The 25363-nt window shown below is 37.0% G+C and overlaps 2 pseudogenes; both read left to right on the plus strand.

The window, feature by feature from the left end:
• Positions 1 to 370: 370 nt before the first annotated feature.
• LOC149177530 (naringenin,2-oxoglutarate 3-dioxygenase pseudogene) lies at positions 371 to 2850 on the plus strand (annotated as a pseudogene).
• Positions 2851 to 19898: 17048 nt separating this feature from the next.
• On the plus strand, positions 19899 to 22439 carry LOC149177531 (naringenin,2-oxoglutarate 3-dioxygenase pseudogene; annotated as a pseudogene).
• Positions 22440 to 25363: the final 2924 nt, after the last annotated feature.

The raw sequence follows: 25363 nt of genomic DNA on the forward strand, positions 1-25363 counted from the left end.
TAACGAACAACTGAATTATGATAGGTTTTCATAATTAAAAAAAATATGATTTTCAAACTTATCACTTCAACACATCCCCTCCATCCTACTGCACCAAAAAAATAAGACATTAAAACATAAAATATTTGTACTACCGCCTAGTGAAAAAATCAAAACGTAGAAGATTTGATCTTCTAAATTCAAGAAAAATTGACTGCGGATTCCAAAGATTCCACATGTCTCACGATATTTTCTGTTGTGTGCCATGGGAATCGTTTTCCATGCTGTTTTGTTATGATTTATCACGGGAACACCATCAAGATTCCTATAAATTGATGCTATTTGGCTCTGCCTTCACAAAAGCATTAGCGGGCACTTTTATCGGTTCCTAATGGCATTGTCTACTATTCTGTCTGCCGCTCATCAATATGTTGAGAAGGAGAGTGTGAGTGAGCTTGCTAGATCTGGTCTAAAGTTGCTTCCTGCAAGTTATGTGAAGAACGAGGACGAGCGCCCCAAGATACCCCACAATGCATTCAGCAAAGATGTGCCCGTCGTCTCCCTAATCAACTCAGCAGGGCTCGAGCGAGATCGAGTTAAGAGCGAACTAAAACGAGCGTGCGAGGAATGGGGAGTTTTTCAGGTTGTAGATCATGGACTTCCTGAGGAGCTCAGTAATCAAATGATCAGGGAAGCAATCGGCTTTTTCTCACTCCCTGCAAAAGAGAAATGCAAATATCCTTTTGAAACAACAAATTTTGTTGGGTACGCTAGTGGTAGTGTTTACAAAGATGACCCTCTTATGGACTGGAGAGAGCTGTACGCGGCCAGGGGCTCACCTCGAGACGTCAGTGCCTGGCCTTCCCAACCACCACAGCTGCGGTAAGCATTTCTCTATAGCCTTGCTCAATATATTAGTCTCGATTTATCTAACTCACTCGGATCCATGGAGAGAATCTAACTCACTGGATCCATGGAGAGACTAAGTGTAAATGTTTTCTAAAATTCTATCAAACAGAAGATTTACACATGGATGGATTTTTAATTGTTTATTTATATATTTATTTAATCTTTTATTTTGCTCATGGATAGATTTTTCATTTTTAGATTTTATTTTTTTTTTAATTTTGGTCAATGTAATCGGAATTTCAACTTTCAACTTTCATAACTGTCTGACACCTTTCAATATCATACAAGGCTGTAGAATGCCCCTCTCTATAATTATAAAAAAAAACTTTGATACTTGTTCTTTTTTTACTTTTAAGACTCACTTTTTTTTCAAGCTATTTCAACATCATACTAAGCTGTATAATGGGTCTCTCCCCACAATTATAAAAACAAACTCTAATACTTAATTCTTTTATGGGGCTATTTTCCTACTTTTAGGCCAACTTTCATAACTGTCTGACACCTTTCAATATCAGGCTGTAGAATGCCCCTCTCTCCATAATTATAAAAAAAAAAACTCTAATGCTTGCCTTTTTTTTTTACCTTTAATACTCACTTTTTTTTAAGGCTATTTCAACATCATACTAAGCTGTATAATGGGCCTCTCCCCACAATTATAAAAACAAACTCTAATACTTAATTCTTTTATGGGGCTATTTTTCTACTTTCAGGCCAATATTGGCAGATTTTAGCGATGCAATGCTAGAACTGTGGAGGGTTTTGCTAGAGCTCATCTCTGAAATTCTTGGACTCGAGTCTGAGGCTATCCATAAGGCCTGTGGAGAAGGTGAACAGAAAATTGTGTTAAACTATTATCCGGAATGCCCTCAGCCCGAGTTGACTTTGGGATTGAAGAGGCACACAGATCCTGGAGTAATAACTATAGGGCTCCAAGATCAAGTAGGAGGATTGCAAGTGACAAAAGATGATGGGAGCAGCTGGGTGACAGTGGAACCGATTGAAGGCGCTTTCGTCGTGCTTGTGGGAGATATATTGCATGTAAGTGACTTTGTTTTTCCATTATTCAGTAGAGAAATGTGAAACGGAATTGATTATGTTAATTCAGTGTAGATTTCAGAAATGTTTTGGAAGAAAATGGGTAGCAAATTTAATTGTGGAATTTAGGCTTCTGTGATCCATATTAATATTTTTGAGAAGAAGAAAATGGGTAGCAAATTTTGTTGTAGAATTTAGGCTTATGTGATCCATATCAAAATAGATCAATCAATATTTTTGAGAAAAGTTTTCCGCGGAAATCAAATCATAATTTATTTGTCTACTTCTTCAAACCAACTTGTCTTCACTATGAAACACAATAGTTGGTTTAAAAAAGTCCACAAATAAATTATGATGTGATTTCTGCCTAAAACAAGATTTCTAAGTAAACTGTATAATATTTTTTATTTATCTCACTTAATAATTATTCTATTTATCATAAGAACTCATTCTGGTTATTGTTAATTAAATTTCAAAATATTTCTAAATTTTGTATTTTTATATTTTTTATTAATTTTAAAGGCTAATTAGTGGCTATTGGAATCTCTTCCCTACTTTAATGTATAAAACACCCGTAAATATTAATTCGATAATGTGACTTGTTAAATATGAATGGTACAGATTCTGAGCAATGGACGTTTGAAGAAAGGGGACCATCGAGCTGCAGTGAATTCCTGCTGCTCTCGTGTATCCATCGTGACATTCTACCACCCCAATGCCCTTTCTGTTGTACATCCATTGGACGGACTGATTAACGAGGAGAATCCTGCGAAATTCCACGGGCGCTCCACCTTTAAAGAGATATTTAAGGAAAAACTAAAGGATCTTTTAGGAGAGTATGCCTTGAGGGCTGAACTTAAAAGAAAAATTGAAGCGCGGAATGAAAATCCTGCAGATCCTGTTGCTCTCCTCGATAATGGAATATGAAGGCAGAGATTTGTGCTTGCAGTGTAGTTTTCATAAATTATCTAGAGATTTGTGCTTGCAGTGCAGTTTTCATAAAAGGGTTGAAGTGTATGTGTTTTAGAATATTTTATTGGAGTTTTCTTGGTGAGAGCGTTAGTGTTAATGTGATAAATGTATAAATGTATAATTTCAATATATTATAGTGTGATTGTAATAATGCACGTGAGTGCATGATGTGTTGGTTGGGGTGGTTGGCTTTCGCACCCCTCAGCCATGTTCGATTCCTGGGGGAGTTGGGCGATGTTGCAACGTATTTGTTTTGATGATGACATATGTGTTTCGATGATGACGTAATTATGCTCGCTTCGGCGATAAATGTTGTATGATGGAATCTGCTCGCTTCGGCGATATATGTTGTGTGATGATTCTTCAGCCGGGATGCTTCTCCCCCACTGAAAAAAATAGTGCGATTGTAATGGCATATGTTTTATTATTTTGGGAGTTGTAATATTTGTGTATTGTATTTATTCTATTACTTTAAATATGAAATCTTATAGTATTTGACAATGAGATCACGTATAATAAATCAAAATGTATTACTTCAATATTTTTTTTAATATAAGTGTGATTCTAATGACATGTGTTATTTTCTTGGAGTTGTAAGAGTGGTGTATTGTACTTATTCTATTACTACAAATATGGAATATTATGGTATTTGGTCATGGATCACAAATTATAAATCTTTAATAAATAGAGTTTATATATTTTATAGTGTTATCTAGTATTTTTTTTTCTTTCTAATTTAATTTTAAAGGAGAAAGCTTAGAATTGGGGAGTGTTGAATATGAAATATTTTAGTAATTTTAATATTGGATTAGTTAAAATTATATTTAAATAAAATTGACAATAACTTTTTTTAATTCAATTAAATAAATTTAATTTAAAAAATAAAATTATGCCATACATATAAAATTATGTCATACATATAAGATTATGCCATAAAAGTATAGGTGTAAGATATGCTTCTTGCATAAGTTCTGTACTTGTACTAGTGCAAGCAGATTGCAAGAGTACAAGAACAACCACTTAGTGTGAGAAAGAAAATCATTTAAAAGGCAGATCTTTTCAAGGGCCCACTTGTTAAATTTCCACCACATATACTGAGGACAAACTACAGTTTTACTTCAGTAGTTAAGATTTTTTGCAATAGTGTGAAAGTTCCTTTATTTGACTTCTTCGCAAATTCATTATTTTACATTCCAACAATAGATACTTTGGTGTGAGTTTCCTTTGAGATTTTTCTATTTGATTCCGCAAGATTTCAATTGAAAAGTAGGAATAGAAATAGGAAAAGTTCATACCACTTCTGGCATTACCTGTGCTTCATCTCTAAGTTTACGAAACCCCAGGGTTGACAATTAAGTGTTGAAGGAGCTTGCTTAAGCGCAATTCTTGCACCCAATAGGAACGGAAGAAAGAAAGAGTAGAGAATGGTTCTCCATCAACACCTTCCATTGAGCGTTCATTGCCTTCATCATCTTCTCATCATTCAAATGACAAGATCAACCAGCACCTTCAAGAATTGAACACTGAATTGAAGAGGCTTTTATGAGAAGAGAAAGAGGAGAAGCATATATTGCAGCTTCAACTACGAGCCATGGAAGAGGCCTTGGAGAAGTTGAAATGCAGCGCAGGTCTAGAAAATCCATCATCACCTATTTCTGAATCAACAGTGGAGGTAAACAATGTTGATTGTTCTTGAGTTTTATCTTCACGTGATGTTATTTTTGTTGGAAATGTAGAGGTACCAATTACAAGAACTGGCATGAGAATCCTTACCAAGATGGGGTACAAAGGAGGAGGACTTTCTATTAATGGCCAAGGCATGACTCAGCTATTGGAGGTCAGGAAAAGACCTTGATTTGCAGGTTTGGAATACATAGAAGGAGAATTCTCAAAGGTGTCTGAAGCTTCAGAGACATTGTTGAAACCACCAAGGAAAGAGAATGATGGAAACTCATCACCATCTTCCTATGGTGGCACACATTGTAGAGAAAGAGCTAAGGAAAGCTCTCATCACCATAATGGCACCAGAGACAGCCTAGAAATGTATAATAGGTCTTTGTATTCCAATGTTCATTTTGATTACAAGGATGTTGTCAATGATGGATATAAATCATGGCATAGAAAAACTTGTAGTTTTTGTGGTTTACATAACCATGTGGTTACTGAGTGCTGGAAGAGAATGGAAGCACGAAAGAGGATGAGGTGTGAAATGCCTTCTCCACATCACGGGTAGAAGCATGTTAAGCAGGTATGGAGGAAGAAGACTTATTTTAGTCATTGCAATAGTGGTGGTCATCAAAGAGCCACGTGTTAGAGGCTTCATCCATAGTAGTACATTACGGACAAAACGACCATGTAGAAACCAGTTGAAAAATTTGATCGACAAGCAAATCCACTACAGGGAGATGACCCATTCAATTTGATAAGTGAGAGATGGTTTTTGTAGATGTGTTAGCTTGTCATGGCCTTAATTTTGTAAATCATCTATTGCAACTTAAAATGTAAATGTGATGATGTGTTTTCCATCACTTGTTGAAGCAACAATGATGTTTTGGCCTTATATTGATAGTTGGGGTATCATTTCCATTTTCATGTAAACTTGACCAGAGAGTATGTGTTATAAACTTGTGGCAAGTATGATATGATTGGGTTATTATTTCTCATATAATTAAGCATGTAATTTGAAAAATATTGTACTACAGGTGTGCATAGGATGCAAGTATCGGCTCATCAATTATGGCTCACAAGAACAAAGGTGAAGGACAATTAAGGGTGACATGTCAGGACACTTGTGGTGCAGACAATGTACCAAGGTAGTTGCAAATTATTTTCATGCTTTTGGAGGACCAAAATCTCCTCAGTGGGGAGGAATGATCCATGTGCCTCTAGACACATGTAGAAGTCCAAGAGGGCTAAGAAATGGTCAAAATTCAAAGTGGTCATATTTCCCTCGAACCAGGACTAAAGCGAAGTGCTCGTCGCCCTAATTCCAACAACGTGAACTACACTCAAATCCATGTCCATATGGAGGAGATAGGGCCAACCAAAGTTTAGGGTTGATTTGGCCATGTGGGAGGGTTAATGAACATACAAATTTCACTGGTAGCAGTCACCAAAATCCAACCACTTGGCGGGTGAAATTGTTTCCTACCTAAAACACCCAATGACCCTTATTTTCAAAAAATTCAAAAGTAACCCATTTGTTTTAACAAAACAAAACAAATATATTAAATTAGGGGGTCAGCCATAACCCCTGCCACCCCCATTGAATAATACACCGACTATATATATATATATATATATATATATATATATATATATATATATATATATATATATATTTAGGTGGGATGCTCGTCGATGGACTCGACCCCACCATTGCCACTTGTCATATTCTGGAGGCTTGAACCTGCCCGACCCGCCTTTCGAGTGCCTCCAGCAGCCACATCATTCCAAACCATTTACCAAAAGATGTGACCGTGGATACCTAATTAACTTCTAGACTTTTAAAAAAGAAATAGGCACACCAACTTTGGAAGGGGTGAGATTTGATCCCTCGGCCCTTTGGCAACAAACTGCCTGAATTAACCATTGAGCCAATGGTTCATTGTTGGTAAGTCTGCCAATGATTTTTATTAAACTCACCTTCTAATTCAAGGAGATGGGAGTGTCAAGGCGGATTGGAGGAATTCCAAGGTCAATGGAGCCATGAGCAGGTGCAGAACCCGGATTGCAGAATTTTGAATAGTGTGGAACCATGACACAGTTCCAAGAGGTAGATTGATTGCATGATTTTTGAGATCAATCTCACCAAGAATATTCTTTGATGCCTCAAAGATTCTCCTGGGAAGTAAATTTTTATTTTGTTAGAATGATATGAATTTTACAGTAAATTTAACCAGAATTTCACAGGGAACGCGATGGTGAAAGAAGAATCACCAACTGAGCAGGAGAATTGCAGATTCTTGGTAGAGCAAAATCTTTAGAGAATCTTGAGGAATCTTTTGATTCCCTTGGAGGCTGAAATTCGCCAAATTCATAATGCAGCCGAGTTTACACTCAAAAGTCTTATAATCTCGCAAGCATCATGATGTTGAGATGAGGTTTGTGATCTTAGTTGAAGATCTCCAATCAGCCCAGAGAATAGAACCTTTGGAGAATCACAGGGAATCTAAAGGATTCCCAAAGGCCCAGATTTTGACAGTGTCGGAATTCGAGAAATGGATAGTCGATTTTTCATATCTCAATAATAGAAATTCAGTGGTGGGGTTAAGTTTTGCAGCTGCACCTTCATTTTTCAGCCAACTTCAGAGGTGAAGGTACATTAATAACTCATGTCATGTTTTCCTTCATTATTGAGATGATGTATCGTGTTTGAGATCCTTGTTTGATGTTATGTTGCAGGATCATTATTTCCACCTTATGTGAGTTGTATTTACATTGTATTTCTATGTATTTTTGTTGAGATCCCTGTGTAACTATGTTGAAGGGATACTCATTTCCACATTGTGTGAGATAATGTTAAGTTTTCATGCTAAGAGGAAGCATTCTTCAGTGAGAATTCCTGTAAGTTGAACGTCTTATGGAGAGACAAGCCACTCTTGATTGAGGGTGTATTTCCTTGCAATGAAAAAGAGTCTTGTATGTACATCATCATCATTTCCAGCATTATATGAAGTGAACTCCACCATCTAGAAATCAGGCTCGAAGATGTAGTCCACACTCGATGAACTCTGTTATCAAATGTCTTGTGTTTGACTTGCTGATTTTTGTCATGTTTCCTCTTTCTTAAGCATGCATATGTGTTATTTTATGCTCTTTTAAATGAAATTCCAGCAAGATCACAAAATTAAAAGATCTTGGATAATTCTGGTAGCTGAAGAGATCTTGGATCACTAAGTCATACCTAAGCCTTCTCTGAAAACTTCCCCTTACTTCCTGGTGTATGGAAAGGAAGCCATCCTCCCACCAAACATCTACTTACCTACTCTCAACTTGTCCCAAGAGTCCCAGGCCAAGTTGTGTCTCCTAGTTCAGCGTAGGATGGACACTTTACATAAGTTATAGTAAAAATGGTTGAAACAAAAAGAAAAATTTTCACTCCATGAGAACCATAACAAGCGATGGTTTAACAGAAAGTCTATAGGGAAGAATAGCTTTAGTATTGGTTACCTAGTCTTAAAGTGGAACAAAGCGCATGAGGACAAAGGCAAGCACACTAAGTTTCAATCCTTCTGGATTGGCCCTTACAATATCCATGAGAAGCTTGGTCAATACATGTATCATATTCAATCACTTGACAAGAAGAATGCCTCTCTCCCTGCCAATGGCCAAGACTTAAAATTTTACTTTCAATGATATTTGGGGCCATGCCCTGCACTATTTACATAGTATTAAATTGTTTTTTGTTGTGTCTTATTTAATTTTCTTCCATTTTTATTATGTAAATAAGTGTTGTGGCTTACTGTGTTCCGGCCTCCAAGTGTGTGTGTGGCTGAAGTTGAAAGAGTATTGTGACACTACAGCCCTTGGCTAGTACTTTGTCCATCTTCTTTGTATTTGGTTGTAACTTTTGGCTGATGAAGTTCTAGCATAAAATGTGATTCGTCTATAAGGAGAGTTTTGGTCAAACCATGAACCTATGTCCAGTCTCAGAACATCATGCCTATACTCAATTTTCTGGTTTGGTGTTTTATCCAACTATTAGAAATAAAGAAGGGGAAATATAAATAAGAAAAACTAAAATAGAGATCTTTATATGTGTCTCTTAAGGAACAACCTCTCCTTCTCTCAATAAGTCAGGATCCCTCTTCTTCCCAAGGATAAATAAGTGTTGATGCACAATTCTCTTTTAAAAATAATAAAGACAAAAGCAGAGTTAGGCTTCCTGCACAGAGTGGTGAAGTAGGTAACTCCACCGGGGTACTATCCAAGCTTGCTGGCAGTGGAGAAATGCCTGTGTTCCTGTGTGACTACATCAGGGTACTGTCTAGGCCTGCTAGCAGCATAGAAATACCAGAGATGAAAATCTATACTCGTAAAATCTTAAGCTCGTGAGAAATACTAGCCTTCCTGATTCGAAACACTATGATCTGGATTTAAGAGATCTTTGGTTTGTACCTTTTGAATTATTGACCGGAGAATCCACACTAAGAATATTTTTACACCAACGTTTCGAATCCCAAATGGGATCCATCATCAGGGTATGAGAATGATGATAAAAGAAGAGCAAAATGGAAAGGATAAATACTCATGAGGGTAACATTTTTAAGGAGCAGCACAGGTCGGCTGAATCTAAATTTATTATAATTTAATTTTTATTTTTAAATTTATTTTTCAATTTTTAATAAAATTATTTTTATTTATTTAATAGAAATTTTATTAAAATTTTTAATTTTAATAACAAGGTTCATAACCTATAGAATAAGAAGGAAAAAGAACTAATACTAAAATTTTTGATAAAAGATTGACTGAACCAAAATATATTAATTTCTATATAAATTAATTTAATATATTAATTCATATTAATAATTATAAATAATAAATATTTATAATTGATCAATATAATAATTAATATATTAATTAATAATTATATAGAAATTATTATATTAAAGTCTTAAAAAGGAAATAATTAGGTTAAAGGAGCAGCTATAATAAAGGAAGGGATCATAAATTAATTCTTGAAGAAATACTAAGGAAATATATCAATTTCTATATATAAATTAAATTAATATATAAACCAAATTATATTAATAATTATAAATAATTAATATATTAATTAATATATTAATTAATCGTTATGTAGAAATTAATATATTAAAATATTCTAATGTTAATAATTTTAATTGTGAAATACATAAAAAGTACTGACCAATAATAATAGAATAGGAGGGGGAGGGAAAACTAACCTGCTTGAAGGCTTACCTGGGGATGGGTTGACGGTTTTTTATTTCACTGATTAGGGGAAGCGAGCTTCCGCTAATCTCCATACCATTGTCTCCGTTCAGATTACAAGGATGCTTCAAAATTTCGAGGGCTTCTCTGATTTTTCGTCTCTGATGCTGCTCTTCCCTTGCGATAATTGATGCGCTTTCCAAGCAGATGTGGTGCTTAGTCTTTGAGGAGTGTTCTGCCAAGGCTGAGGTACGAGATCTTCCATTCTTGATGTCAGCGCCATGTTCCTTGAGTCTTGTCTGGAGGGAGCGACCTGTTTCACCTATGTAGCTTTTTCCACAAGAACAGTCTATTTTATAGACTCCTTTAAGTTGCTGCTTGTCAATATCATCTTTAATAGACTTCAAACTTTGCCTGATAGTACCAGGAGCTGAGAATTGTGTTATAATGTTTTTCTTTCTTAGGATTTTAGCCATTTTGTCTGTAACCCCATGGATATAAGGTAGAAAAACCTTACCACATTGAGGTTGGTCCTGCCCATTAGATTTGGGAGATGACAACTTCCTTTCAGCTTTCTCTATGGCTTTTTTAATCTCATGATCTTTGTAGCCTATATTCTTAAAAGTTGAAACCAAATGCCTCTTTTCTTCGTTTATATGCTCTGAGTCAGAAATTCGAAGGGCTCTAATGGCAAGAGTGTTCAGAACGCCAAACTTTTGGGCTGGGTGATGGTGGGAATCCGCATGGAGGTAACTTTCTGTGTGGGTTGACTTCCTGAAAACCTTATGGCCCAAAGAGCCATCCTCTTTTCTGATGATAAGAATGTCCAAGAATGGGATGCTCATGTTTTCTTCAAGCTCCATTGTGAATTTTATTTCAGGGGAGATGGAATTTAGGTGAATGAAAAACTTGTCAAGTTCTGCTTTACCATGTGTCCATTTTATATTGGTGTCATCGACAAAACGCTTCCACCAAGCTGGCTTTAAAGGATAAGATTCCAGGGCCTTCTTCTCAAAATATTCCATGTATAGGTTGGCCACGATTGGCGAGAGGGGCGATCCCATTGCTACACCAGATGTCTGTTCATAAAAAGCTCCTTGGAAGGTGAACACAGTTGACCTTAAGCAGACTTCGGCCAGTTTTGCAGTCTCTGGATCAGTAACATCTTTTATAACCTGGATGGCTTCATCAAGAGGAATCTTCGTGAATAAGGAAACCACGTCAAAACTTACAAGGATGTCATCCCTTTCCATCCTTTCATTTTTAATAAGATTCACAAAGTCCTGGGAGTCTTTGATGAAGGAATCAGTATTTCCAACAAGGGGTTTTAGAATTTTAGCGACATATTTAGCAAGCTCATAGGTTGGGGAGCCAATAGTATTAACTATCGGTCTAAGGGGGACCCCTTCCTTATGGATCTTGGGTAATCCATAGATTCTAGGGATGGTTTCACAGGAGGGGGTTAATTTCTTCTTCAATTTTTCGTCAAGGTTGGAATCTGAGATTATCTTTTTTACATCCTTCATGATTTTGGGCATGGGATTAATGCTTAGCTTCTTATAACTGCCACAATTTAGGTGATCATTCATTTTCTGTACATAGTCTTCTTTATCCAAGATAACCGCTGCTCCTCCTTTATCTGCTTTAAGAACTACTATCTTGTCATTATTCCGCAAGGACCAGAAAGCTTTTTGCTCTTCCTTACTCAGGTTGCTTTTGGGAGTTTTGGCTTTTCTCATGATGAGAGAAAACTCTTGCCTTAATGTTTCTTTGTCTTCCAGAGGGAGGTTGCTAATCCCATCTTCTATGCTACAAATCATCTTTTCAATGGGGAGGTTTTTAGGGGCCATTGCAAACCCCATACCCTTGCTGAGAACATTAACGGCTACCGGGTCAAGTTCCTGGGAAGACAGGTTGACCACTTTTCTTTTTGATATTGACTCACATGTGTTTACTGAAGACATACTTTTTCCTTCTTTGCTGTCTTTGGAGTTCACTGAATCTTGATTGCTTCTGTTATCTGGGGTATTATTTTTGCATTCCACGTCAACACAAACCTCCTGGTCACCCTTGCTAAGCCCATTACATTTTACCATTTCTTGTTGGATAAAACTGTCAATTTTAATGTTTAATTTTTGACTTTTCTCACCACCATAGAAATCGTTGACTCGGTCATGTGCACTTTCTCTGGGAACCTGCATCCTATCGATAGAATCCGAGCCAACTGTGCTGAAATCGTTCTCATTCTTTTGCGCCCTGCCCGATGAGTTATCATTACCTGTGTCAATATTATTCAACGTTTCTGGTTTAGATATCTCACCATTTATAATCACCTCTGCGTATTTATTATCACCATCACTATCTTTATTTGAACTCTCATGATTGCTAACTCGGTGGCTGATACCACTGTTATCCAAAGGGTCTGCGCAGTTTCTGGGGGTGCTTGAGTAATCTGCGCAGTCTCCACGGCTTTCATTACTTGAATAACCAGCGCTGTTTGACATACTTGCGCAGTTTTTTAGGTTTACAACGTTTGAACAATCTGCGTGGTATATCTCGCTCATTGCTTGTGAAGAAGGAGTAGCACCTGCGTAATTTCCAGGGTTTACTTCCTTTAATTTTACACAGCAGCTATCACCGCCTTTTCCGATGTTGGTTTTGCCAACGATTTGGATCGAACTTGGATATGCACCGAGTAACAGGTATTGACTTATACTGTTTGCGCATTCTTCAGAGTTTTTTATAAAATCTGAAACCAGAAGCCCGTCGTTGTTATTTCTTGCGCCTTCTCTATTGTTAATATCTTTAATGCTTACATTCATTGGCTTATTACTACGTTCAACTGCGCAGTTTTCAATGGTATTCACCTTAGCTCTGGTGTTTTTTGCAGAATTATTGGCGGGTTCCAGATTTGTGAGTATCACCTGAGAATTTAAAAGCTTGGATAGCTTCTTGCGCTGCCTTGCCTGAGCAGTCTGTCCCTCCTTTTCTGCTTTCAGGGCAGTCCTGGCATCTATAATGGCCCAAAGATTTTTATCGATGCTGTTGGCAAGTTTAAGGTGGGATGAGAGGGCTAAACGTCCAAGATTTTCCAGGGAGGCTCTAACTCTTCTGATTTCTGACCGGATTAGGGAGAAGCTAAGATGAGAAAACGCCTTACTGTTGTATTTGTTATGCAATTTATGTTTAACCTGTGCAAATGGAGGAATGAGATTGTTGTCCCGACAATTTTTAAGAAAATATAGATCTGCGGCTCTTCTTGTTATCCTCACTCTAACATTTTCGAGTGAAAGGATTTCACTCCAAGTATCCCCTCCGTACAGGGATAAGATTTTGGATTTAAGAGATCTGTGGTTTGTACCTTTTGAATTATTGACTTGTGCTGCTCCTTAAAAATGTTACCCTCATCAGTATTTATCCTTTCCATTCTGCCTTTCCATTCTACTCTTCTTTTATCATCATTCTCATACCCTGATGATGGATCCCATTTGGGATTTGAAACGTTGGTGTAAAAATATTCTTACTGTGGATTCTCCGTCAATAATTCAAAAAAACACTATGATCTGGTTGAATCTTATGTTGTGTTCAATTGAGAAGATACAAAGTGAACCATGTCTTCCCATGGGGTAAGTGGGGAATCCAAAGTAATCTTCATGATGAATCAATACTCCTTGAAGGACCAAGGCCTTGCACTAAAAAAATGAACCAAGACAGAGAATTTGATATCCAACTAGTGTGTCACCAAGTGTTTTAACGGTTGAAACACCCTCCAAAATTTTGGCTTGCACTCAAACTTTGGAGCCTTCCTTGGTCATTCCCTTTATTGCTGCAAAAACTCAAACTCGTTTCATGAAATTTCTTAGACTCATGTCACCCTTTTTACGTGTTTGATCACCTATTGTCTTTTGGCATGTTTGATTGATTTACCATGCTTGCAGTCCTTTTCTAGTGATTTCGAAGATCCGTCTTTGTGTATGTTAGTTTTCCTTGCTGCGTAAACATTTGTCGCACTCATACACAAAATTTTAAGCATTGTCGAACAAGTGTCATCACAGTCGTCCTAAGGTTTATCTCAAGTGTCGAACTTGTCGCTCTTTGTTCTAGATAGTCTCATAGAGGGTAATGCTTTGTCTTGTTGTTCTGGTGGTCTATGTTGTCCGAGTTCCTCACAAGTTCACCTTCCTCCCACACTTAGCCTTTTTCCAAAAATTGTCCCAACCGAGAAAATATATTTCACCAGAACCAATCTGAATTGCAAATTGCGCAGTCTCAGCCCTCAGTGATGCAACCCTGCTACCTGGAACTGCGCAGTGCGTAGTCACTCTTGCCAAGTGAATTTGCAATGCACAATTCCAGAGCTGAGTAGACTCCCTTGATCAAGCCTCTTTGCTGCCTAATGGAACCTCCCAATACACAGAGAACCAAGCTTGCATTACCTCCCTATTGTCCTCCCTCAGCCAGTACTCACTAATATAAAGAACTGTGCAGACCTATCCTCTAGCCCCCTTCGCTGCCCAGTCCTTCCTTGCCTCTGAAAACTATGCAGACTTGCCTCATAGGGCCCCATCATGCAGTAGCCACTGATTGTCTCAACTCCACAATCCTGTCTCCCAGTGGCCTATGTGAAATTTTTCCCTGTAGTGAAGATTGTGCTCAAGAGCTTTTAGCCAACCTTGAGCTATGCTCTACGCATTCTCATTGACTCGTCTCCCTCCTTGTCACCCGGAATTGTGCAATGTGAAGCTACTAGGCCCTCTTTCCCAACTAGTAACATGTCTGAGTCCTATTCCATGGATAATAGCGCATCATCTTAGACTAGGGAGTTCTTTTGGATTTGATGTTGTCCCATAATGAGTGAATTGCAGGAATAGGTAGACTGTTAGATCATGTTGAGATGATGAAGAAGGAGAAGAATGATTGAATATGCTATAAGACTCACTTACAGCTAGAGGGACAAAGAATCGTATCAAGAAAAATCAAATGGAACACATGCATGTAGCTGCCTATCAAGACAAAAGATCATTGAAGACCCTGAATCATCAATCTATGCAGAGGAGAAGAGAAAGCACATCCAAGAACACATATATCACTCATCAACACCAACATCTTGACATTTCCACCTCACCAAGCTAGTCCATGTCAGCAGTGTCATGTCAAGTTGTGTCATGAGTTTTCAAAGGCCACATCACCATTATGAGCCATGCCTATTTCAAATCGAATGTAATGTAAAGTGGAAGTTCAACGGACACACATGAATATGAAGAGTCTTGTTAGTTGAGAAGACATAGGAAGTTGAGCATTCATGAGCGTAGCCCAAGAGTCGCAAGGGTCAAGCATCACCCTTGGTTATATATACCCCCCTCCTTTTATGAGCAAGTACTTTTCACCTTGGCTCCTCTCGCAAAGCATAGATAGTTTCAGTCAGCTCTTTGAAGAGAAAGGAGTGGCTCCAATTTCCTGATGCTATGCCTAGTGATGTATGATGTAAATTAGTGTCTTGGAACTTTTTCTTAACAAAGAAGCCTTTTCAGGCCAACATGTTTCCGTGCGTGACTTATGGATGTTTGTGAGACTATTCTTTGAACATTTGTAATCCACGTTTGTTTCACATGTACTAAGATATTTGAACTATTTTGGTTGTTTTAGTGCTTATCTTGTTGGGAATGTGTTGTATTTTTTGTCACTATTGTCTAATCCTTGTGGACTATTCTGTAATATGCTAGACATACCTTTCTAGCTCATTGGTTATAATGACCATCACATCCGTTGTGGACTATTTTTCTAAATGGTGGATGAATCTTCCCCTGCTCTTTGGTTTTAATGACTGTCGCATCCACTGTGGAATCTTTCATTGGATGTTGGATAGACCTTCCTAGTTCACATGTGTCTCTTCTTGGGTGGTACTACTACCTCTCACTTAGAGGCTCACTTTTCTCCCCCCCTTTTGTAATAAGAGAACCTAGACACAATTGTGTGGAACACTCACTAGGCACACTCACCTTTCTTTCCAAAGGTACCATTGCAACACTCTCACATGCTAAACATCTAGAGCATAGGAAAATTTGTAAGTATTTGGAAACTCGGCCATCATACCGAATGGGACTCCTACACCAAACAATGTGAGGTATAATTTGGACCTCATATCGGTGATATTCCCTGAATTTTGGTGTTTCCAACACTATCAACAGGGAGCTAAACTTCTACAACACCATATAGTGAAATAGATGATATAGGGGAGCACATCTAAACCCATCCTATTTCTCACATATATTCCCAATAATGACCCTGAATATTCATGTGGTATAACACCTGCAACAAAATCAACATGGGTTGTACAACCCCAAGAACACTCTCAACCTGTTGGCCAGACAGGGGGCAATAATTCCAACAAGTTGAGCTTGTGGGTATGATGTCAGCTAGCGTATGCTATGCAAAGACCCAGATATGGGATAACCATCTCCAACCCTATGGGTAATAGATAGGGGAGAAACATCTACAACCTTGTTGTCTAGAGAACCCTCAACCCCAGGGGCCCTTTTTCTCAATCCCTCATCCATGGATCTCAGACAAGGGGGAAGATCTAGCTCAGTATTCTCAATTAGTGATGACCCCTCTTAGGAGGGGTCACATCCATCAGTCCAAGCTACTATGTGGAGATAAATAACTTCCCTTTCAATTAATTATTGGTGAGAATATTTTCAATCTTCTCATTTGTCAATATGTGATGGAGTCAAATGAATCCTCTACACACCATGTATCGAATGAAGTGATATTGAATCTCTATATTCTTGGACTTATGATGAAATACGAGAATTTCTGATAGATGGATCCCACTCTTGTTGTTGTAATATATCACTGTAGTACCTAGGACCTACTCAAATATCTCTCCAAAGAGCTTCCTCAGCCAAAATTCTTCGCAACTAGCCATGTTAGTGGAAATAAACTCTGCCTCTGCGATACTCAATGCTATGGACTTCTTCTTCCTTCTCATACATGATACCATAGAATATCTAAGGTTGAAACACCATCCAAACATACTCTTCCCGTTGACAATGTTAACTTCCCAATCAACATCGGTGTATCCATGAAGTTGAACATCTCTGAAAGAATATCTCAAACTGATTGTGATAGTCCCATGCAAATATCCCAACATTTGTTTGACAGTGATCCAGTGTGCATTGAGAGGCTTATTCAAGAATTGAATCAATGTATTAACTACATAGCGTATCTCCAGACATGTTTTCACTAGGAACATCAGAGCCCCAATCAACTATCTATACTTTGATGGATTTCCAAATCAGATCCAATAGCTTATCCACATAACCTCTTGAATCTCATTTCCACTGGTGTGAGTAGTGATTTGCAATTTGTCATTCCAAATATTTCCAATAGCTTCACAATATATTTTCCTTTTGAAATGGAAATCTCACCAGACCTTTACCACAACTCAAGGCCTAAAATGTAGTGCATGAATCCAAGGTCCTTCATCTCAAATTCAGAGGATAGCTCCCTCTTACAATCAATAATAAATGGCTCACTACTCGTAAAGAATAGATCATAAACATATAAAACCAAAATCAAGGGGATACCTTGGACTACCTTGAAGTAGAGGTTGGGATCGACATTACTTCTTGTGAATCCCAACTTTAGCAAATAACTGTCTATGCATGCGTACCATTCTCTGGGGGCTTTCCTCATACCAAAATACCTTCTTCAATCTACAAACATGTTTCCTTCGACCCTCTAGTCTAAATCCTTGTGGATGCTCAACATACACCTCTTCTTGTAACATGCCACGAAGGGATGTTGTATTTATGTCCATTTGATGAAGAGTCCATCCCTGAATTGCAGAAAGAGAAACTATTGACCAAATTGTTGTATATCACACCACATGTAAAAATATATCATCATAATATTCTCCCTCTTTCTGGGAGAAACCTTGGGCCATAAACATTTCCTTGTATTTCTCAATGCTACCATCAACTCCATGTTTGATCGTGAATAACCGCTTCAAGGTTACCAAAAATTTCCCCTTTGGTCTTGGAACAAAATCCCATACATCATTCTTCATAATCAATTCATATTCTTTGGTCATAACAACTTTACAAACTTGTTTTTTTTACGGCTTCTTCAAATGCGGGAGTTTCAACTTGAATCATAGTGCTCATGGCTTCAACATATACCTAGTACTTTCATGGCTTCTTCCTTTCTCTAAATGATCTTTGAATATGATTTCATCTCTCATCATCTTATAATGTGTCCCGAAGCCAAAGTGACCTCTTCCTAGTGGGAGGATAACATGGAGGAGGATATCAGGGATCCATGGGCTCCATGGGATCATTGACAATATCTTTCTCAAATTCGTGTACAAAGGACCATCTAAAATATCCATATCATCATTTTTCTCAGGAGGAGGAGGCGAAGGAAGGTCCCTTTATTTTCCAAGGGAATCATCTTCATCGAATGTAACGTCCCTACTAATTTCAACTTTCATTTTTCCAAGAATATATATTCTAAATGCCTTAGAATTTTCACAATATCCCACAAATGTACCTTTAATTCTTGTGGCTTCTAGATTTTTTCTTTTGTCCTTCAGAACATGAAAGTATAATGAGAATCCAAAGATATGGAGATGGATAACATCAGGCTTGACACTTGTGAACACTTCTTCAAATGTCTTGGTATCCAATGCTTAATGTGGTACCCTATTTTGAACATATACAGAAACATTTATTACTTCTCCCTAAGGGAAATTCAACAACTTTTGATCATGCAGCATGGCACGAGCGACTTCTATAATAGACCTATTCTTACTTTCAGCTACTGCATTTTTTCAGAGTATATTGCACATTTGTTTCTTTCTTGATACCTTCCTTCTTGCCAAAATCAATCAATTTGTTCGAAGTGTACTCACCACCATTGTTAGACATGGATATATTTATTTTTTACCTTATTTGATTTTTGATCAAAGCTTTGAATTCCTTGAACATTTTGAAGGCTTCATCCTTTTGTTTAAAATAATATATCCACGTATTTCTTGAAAATTCATCAATGAAGGTGATATAATAGATATGGCCAACAAGAGAGTGTATAGGCATTGGACCACGCAATTCAGAATGAATGATATGGAGGATGCCATCTGTATTGTTCTCATTGTCTTCATCCCACTGGCACATCTTGCACATACTCCATCATGTTGGGCTTGAACCTTGGAAATCCCTGAGACCAATTTCTCCAATTTAAAAAGAGCATCATAATGTATATGGGCCAATCTTCGATCCCATCACTTGCTCAGATGATTAGTATCTTGTACAATACTAGAAGTTGTCTTCTAGTAACCCTATAGATTCCTTCATATATTGATCCTAATGTGAACGCATCTCTCATAAGTTATCCAATAGGCCAAGTAAGAACCTTTCCCAAGATGAAGGCAATCCTCATCCCTTTCTCTTCCAAAGTAGATATTGATACCAAATTCTTCTTTATCCCTGGCACATACATTACTTCGTGCAACAAAATAGATTCTCCCAAATTCAAATGAAATTTGACAAACCCAAAAGCTTTAACACGATGGGTGGATTTGTCTGCAATAATGATTTTAAAATTTGACTCCATCTCCATCAAATTAGAGAGAACTTCCTTATAACCAGATAAGTCATGAGTGGCCCCACTATCAACCAACCAACTATCCCATGAATCCAGAGGAGAGGAGCTAGTAAGAGTAGAAACAAGAATATATTCAGATTGTTTGCCAACATTACTTTCATACCTAAAGTATCTTGACTTCTTTTGAGGACAATGATCCTATTCATGGTTATTTGGAGCATCCTTTCTTCTTCTTCCATCTCTTCCATTGCGGTCATTCCTTTGGTCATCTCTTCTTCTTCAATCATAAAACACGTTGTCTGACGATATTTCTGTTATGTGCTATTTTCTGTTATGTGCCACGGGAATCGTTTTCCATGCTGTTTTGTTATTATTTCTCTTTTGACATTTTACCTATTTGTATATATTGATTTATCACGGGAACACCATCAAGATTCCTATAAATTGATGCTATTTCGCTCTGCCTTCACAAAAGCATTAGCGGGCACTTTTATCGGTTCGTAATGGCATTGTCTACTATTCTGTCTGCCGCTCATCAACATGTTGAGAAGGAGAGTGTGAGTGAGCTTGCTAGATCTGGTCTAAAGTTGCTTCCTGCAAGTTATGTGAAGAACGAGGACGAGCGCCCCAAGATACCCCACAATGCATTCAGCAAAGATGTGCCCGTCGTCTCCCTAATCAACTCAGCAGGGCTCGAGCGAGATCGAGTTAAGAGCGAACTAAAACGAGCGTGCGAGGAATGGGGAGTTTTTCAGGTTGTAGATCATGGACTTCCTGAGGAGCTCAGTAATCAAATGATCAGGGAAGCAATCGGCTTTTTCTCACTCCCTGCAAAAGAGAAATGCAAATATCCTTTTGAAACAACAAATTTTGTTGGGTACGCTAGTGGTAGTGTTTACAACGATGACCCTCTTATGGACTGGAGAGAGCTGTACGCGGCCAGGGGCTCACCTCGAGACGTCAGTGCCTGGCCTTCCCAACCACCACAGCTGCGGTAAGCATTTCTCTATAGCCTTGCTCAATATATTAGTCTAGATTTATCTAACTCACTCGGATCCATGGAGAGAATCTAACTCACTCGATCCATGGAGAGACTAAGTGTAAATGTTTATGGAGAGACTAAGTGTAAATGTTTTCTAAAATTCTATCAAACAGAAGATTTACACATGGATGGATTTAATCTTCACATGGATGGATTTTTAATTGTTTATTTATATATTTATTTAATCTTTTATTTTGCTCATGGATAGATTTTTCATTTTTAGATTTTAATTTTTTTTTTAATTTTGGTCAATGTAATCAGAATTTCAACTTTCAACTTTCATAACTGTCTGACACCTTTCAATATCATATAAGGCTGTAGAATGCCTCTCTCTATAGTTATAAAAAAAACTTTGATACTTGTTCTTTTTTTTACCTTTAAGACTCACTTTTTTTTCAAGCTATTTCAACATCATACTAAGCTGTATAATGGGTCTCTCCCCACAATTATAAAAACAAACTCTAATACTTAATTCTTTTATGGGGCTATTTTTCTACTTTTAGGCCAACTTTCATAATTGTCTGACACTTTTCAATATCAGGCTGTAGAATGCCTCTCTCTCCATAATTATAAAAAAAAAAAACTCTAATGCTTGCCTTTTTTTTACCTTTAATACTCACTTTTTTTTAAGGCTATTTCAACATCATACTAAGTTGTATAATGGGCCTCTCCCCACAATTATAAAAACAAACTCTAATACTTAATTTTTTTATGGGGCTATTTTTCTACTTTCAGGCCAATATTGGCAGATTTTAGCGATGCAATGCTAGAACTGTGGAGGGTTTTGCTAGAGCTCATCTCTGAAATTCTTGGACTCGAGTCTGAGGCTATCCATAAGGCCTGTGGAGAAGGTGAACAGAAAATTGTGTTAAACTATTATCCGGAATGCCCTCAGCCCGAGCTGACTTTGGGATTGAAGAGGCACACAGATCCTGGAGTCATAACTATAGGGCTCCAAGATCAAGTAGGAGGATTGCAAGTGACAAAAGATGATGGGAGCAGCTGGGTGACAGTGGAACCGATTGAAGGCGCTTTCCTGGTGCTTGTGGGAGATATATTGCATGTAAGTGACTTTGTTTTTCCATTATTCAGTAGAGAAATGTGAAACGGAATTAATTATCTTAATTCAGTGTAGATTTCAGAAATGTTTTGGAAGAAAATGGGTAGCAAATTTAATTGTGGAATTTAGGCTTCTGTGATCCATATTAATATTTTTGAGAAGAAGAAAATGGGTAGCAAATTTTATTGTAGAATTTAAGCTTCTGTGATCCATATCAAAATAGATCAATCAATATTTTTGAGAAGAGTTTTCCGCGGAAATCAAATCATAATTTATTTGTCTACTTTTTCAAACCAACTTGTCTTCACTATGAAACACAATAGTTGGTTCTAAAAAAGTCCACAAATAAATTATGATGTGATTTCTGCCTAAAACAAAATTTCTAAATAAACTGTGTAATATTTTTTATTTATCTCACTTAATAATTATTATATTTATCATAAGAACTCATTCTGGTTATTGTTAATTAAATTTCAAAATATTTCTAAATTTTGTATTTCTAAATTTTGTATTTTTATATTTTTTATTAATTTTAAAGGGTAATTAGTGGCTATTGGAATCTCTTCCTACTTTAATGTATAAAACACCCGTAAATATTAATTCGATAATGTGACTTGTTAAATATGAATGGTACAGATTCTGAGCAATGGACGTTTGAAGAAAGGGGACCATCGAGCTGCAGTGAATTCATGCTGCTCTCGTGTATCCATCGTGACATTCTACCACCCCAATGCCCTTTCTGTTGTACATCCATTGGACGGACTGATTAATGAGGAGAATCCTGCGAAATTCCACGGGCGCTCCACCTTTAAAGAGATATTTAAGGAAAAACTAAAGGATATTTTAGGAGAGTATGCCTTGAGGGCTGAACTTAAAAGAAAAATTGAAGCGCGGAATGAAAATCCTGCAGATCCTGTTGCTCTCCTCGATAATGGAATATGAAGGCAGAGATTTGTGCTTGCGGTGTAGTTTTCATAAATTATCTAGAGATTTGTGCTTGCAGTGTAGTTTTCATAAAAGGGTTGAAGTGTATGTGTTCTAGAATATTTTATTGGAGTTTTCTTGGTGAGAGCGTTAGTGTTAATGTGATAAATGTATAATTTCAATATATTATAGTGTAATTGTAATAATGCACGTGAGTGCATGATGTGTTGGTTGGGGTGGTTGGCTTTCGCATCCGAGTCACGTTTGATTCGTGCGAGAGCTGCGCGATGCTGCAACACATTTGTTTCGATGATGACGTATGTGTTTCGATGATGACGTAATTCTGCTCGCTTCGGCGATAAATGTTGTATGATGGAATCTGCTCGCTTCGGCGATATATGTTGTATGATGATTGAATGCTTCTCCCCCACTGAAAAAAATAGTGTGATTGTAATGGCATATGTGTTATTATTTTGGGAGTTGTAATATTTGTGTATTGTATTTATTCTATTACTTTAAAGATGAAATCTTATAGTATTTGACAATGAGATCACTTATAATAAATCAAAATGTATTACTTCAATATTTTTTTTAATATAAGTGTGATTCTAATGACATGTGTTATTTTCTTGGAGTTGTAAGAGTGGTGTATTGTACTTATTCTATTACTACAAATATGGAATATTATGGTATTTGGTCATGGATCACAAATTATAAATCTTTAATAAATAGAGTTTAAATATTTTATAGTGTTATCTAGTATTTTTTTTCTTTCTAATTTAATTTTAAAGGAGAAAGCTTAGAATTAGGGAGTGTTGAATATGAAATATTTTAGTAATTTTAATATTGGATTAGTTAAAATTATATTTAAATAAAATTGACAATAACTTTTTTTAATTCAATTAATTAAATTTAATTTAAAACAAATAAAATTATGCCATACATATAAAATTATGTCATACATATAAGATTATGCCATAAAAGTATAGGTGTAAGATATGCTTCTCACATAAGTTTTGTACTTGTACTAGTGCAAGCAGATTGCAAGAGTACAAGAACAACCACTTAGTGTGAGAAAGAAAATCATTTAAAAGGCAAATCTTTTCAAGGGCCCACTTGTTAAATTTCCACCACATATACTGAGGACAAACTACAGTTTTATTTCAGTAGTTAAGATTTTTTGCAATAGTGTGAAAGTTCCTTTATTTGACTTCTTCGCAAATTCATTCTTTTACATTCCAACAATAGATACTTTGGTGTGAGTTTCCTTTGAGATTTTTCTATTTGATTCCGCAAGATTTCAATTGAAAAGTAGGAATAGAAATAGGAAAAGTTCATACCACTTCTGGCATTACCTGTGCTTCATCTCTAAGTTTACGAAACCCCACAGTTGACAATTAAGTGTTGAAGGAGCTTGTTTAAGCGCAATTCTTGCACCCAATAAGAACGGAAGAAAGAAAGAGTAGAGAATGGTTCTCCATCAACACCTTCCATTGAACGTTCATTGCCTTCATCATCTTCTCATCATTCAAATGACAAGATCAACCAGCGCCTTCAAGAATTGAACACTGAATTGAAGAGGCTTCTATGAGAAGAGAAAGAGGAGAAGCATATATTGCAGCTTCAACTACGAGCCACGGAAGAAGCCTTGGAGAAGTTGAAATGCAGCGAAGGCCTAGAAAATCCATCATCACCTATTTCAGAATCAACAGTGGAGGTAAACAATGTTGATTGTTCTTTAGTTTTATCTTCATGTGATGTTATTTTTGTTGGAAATGTAGAGGTACCAATTACAAGAACTGGAATGAGAATCCTTACCAAGATGGGGTACAAAGGAGGAGGACTTTCTATTAATGGCCAAGGCATGACTTAGCTATTGGAGGTCAGGCAAAGACCTTGATTTGCAGGTTTGGAATACATGGAAGGAGAATTCTCAAAGGTGTCTGAAGCTTCAGAGACATTGTTGAAACCACCAAGGAAAGAGAATGATGGAAACTCATCACCATCTTTCTATGCTGGCACACATTGTAAAGAAAGAGCTAAGGAAAGCTCTCATCACCATAATGGCACCAAAGACAGCCTGGAAATGTATAATAGGTCTTTGTATTTCGATGCTCATTTTGATTACAAGGATGTTGTCAATGATGGATATAAATCATGGCATAGAAAAACTTGTAGTTTTTGTGGTTTACATAACCATGTGGTTACTGAGTGCTGGAAGAGAATGGAAGCACGAAAGAGGATGAGGTGTGAAATGCCTTCTCCACATCATGGGAGGAAGCATGTTAAGCAGGTATGGAGGAAGAAGACTTATTTTAGTCATTGCAATAGTGGTGGTCATCAAAGAGCCACGTGTTAGAGGCTTCATCCATAGTAGTACATTACGGACAAAACGACCATGTAGAAACCAGTTGAAAAATTTGATCGACAAGCAAATCCACTACAGGGAGATAACCCATTCAATTTGATAAGTGAGAGATGGTTTTTGTAGATGTGTTAGCTTGCCATGGCCTTAATTTTGTAAATCATCTATTGCAACTTAAAATGTAAATGTGATGATGTGTTTTCCATCACTTGTTGAAGCAACAGTGATGTTTTGGCCTTATATTGATAGCTGGGGTATCATTTCCATTTTGATGTAAACTTGACCAGAGAGTATGTGTTATAAACTTGTGGCAAGTATGATATGATTGGGTTATTATTTCTCATATAATTAAGTATGTAATTTGAAAAATATTGTACTACAGGTGTGCAGAGGATGCAAGTATCGGCTCATTAATTATGGCTCACAAGAACAAAGGTGAAGGACAATTAAGGGTGACATGTCAGGACACTTGTGGGGCAGACAATGAACCAAGGTAGTTGCAAATTATTTTCATGCTTTTGGAGGACCAAAATCTCCTCAGTGGGGAGGAATGATCCATGTGCCTCTAGACACATGT

Source organism: Pinus tabuliformis, chromosome 4_1 (genome assembly GCF_031772625.1).
Source record: "Pinus tabuliformis cultivar Carrire ecotype Pingquan chromosome 4_1, CPIR1, whole genome shotgun sequence".
Taxonomy (NCBI): Eukaryota; Viridiplantae; Streptophyta; class Pinopsida; order Pinales; family Pinaceae; genus Pinus; species Pinus tabuliformis.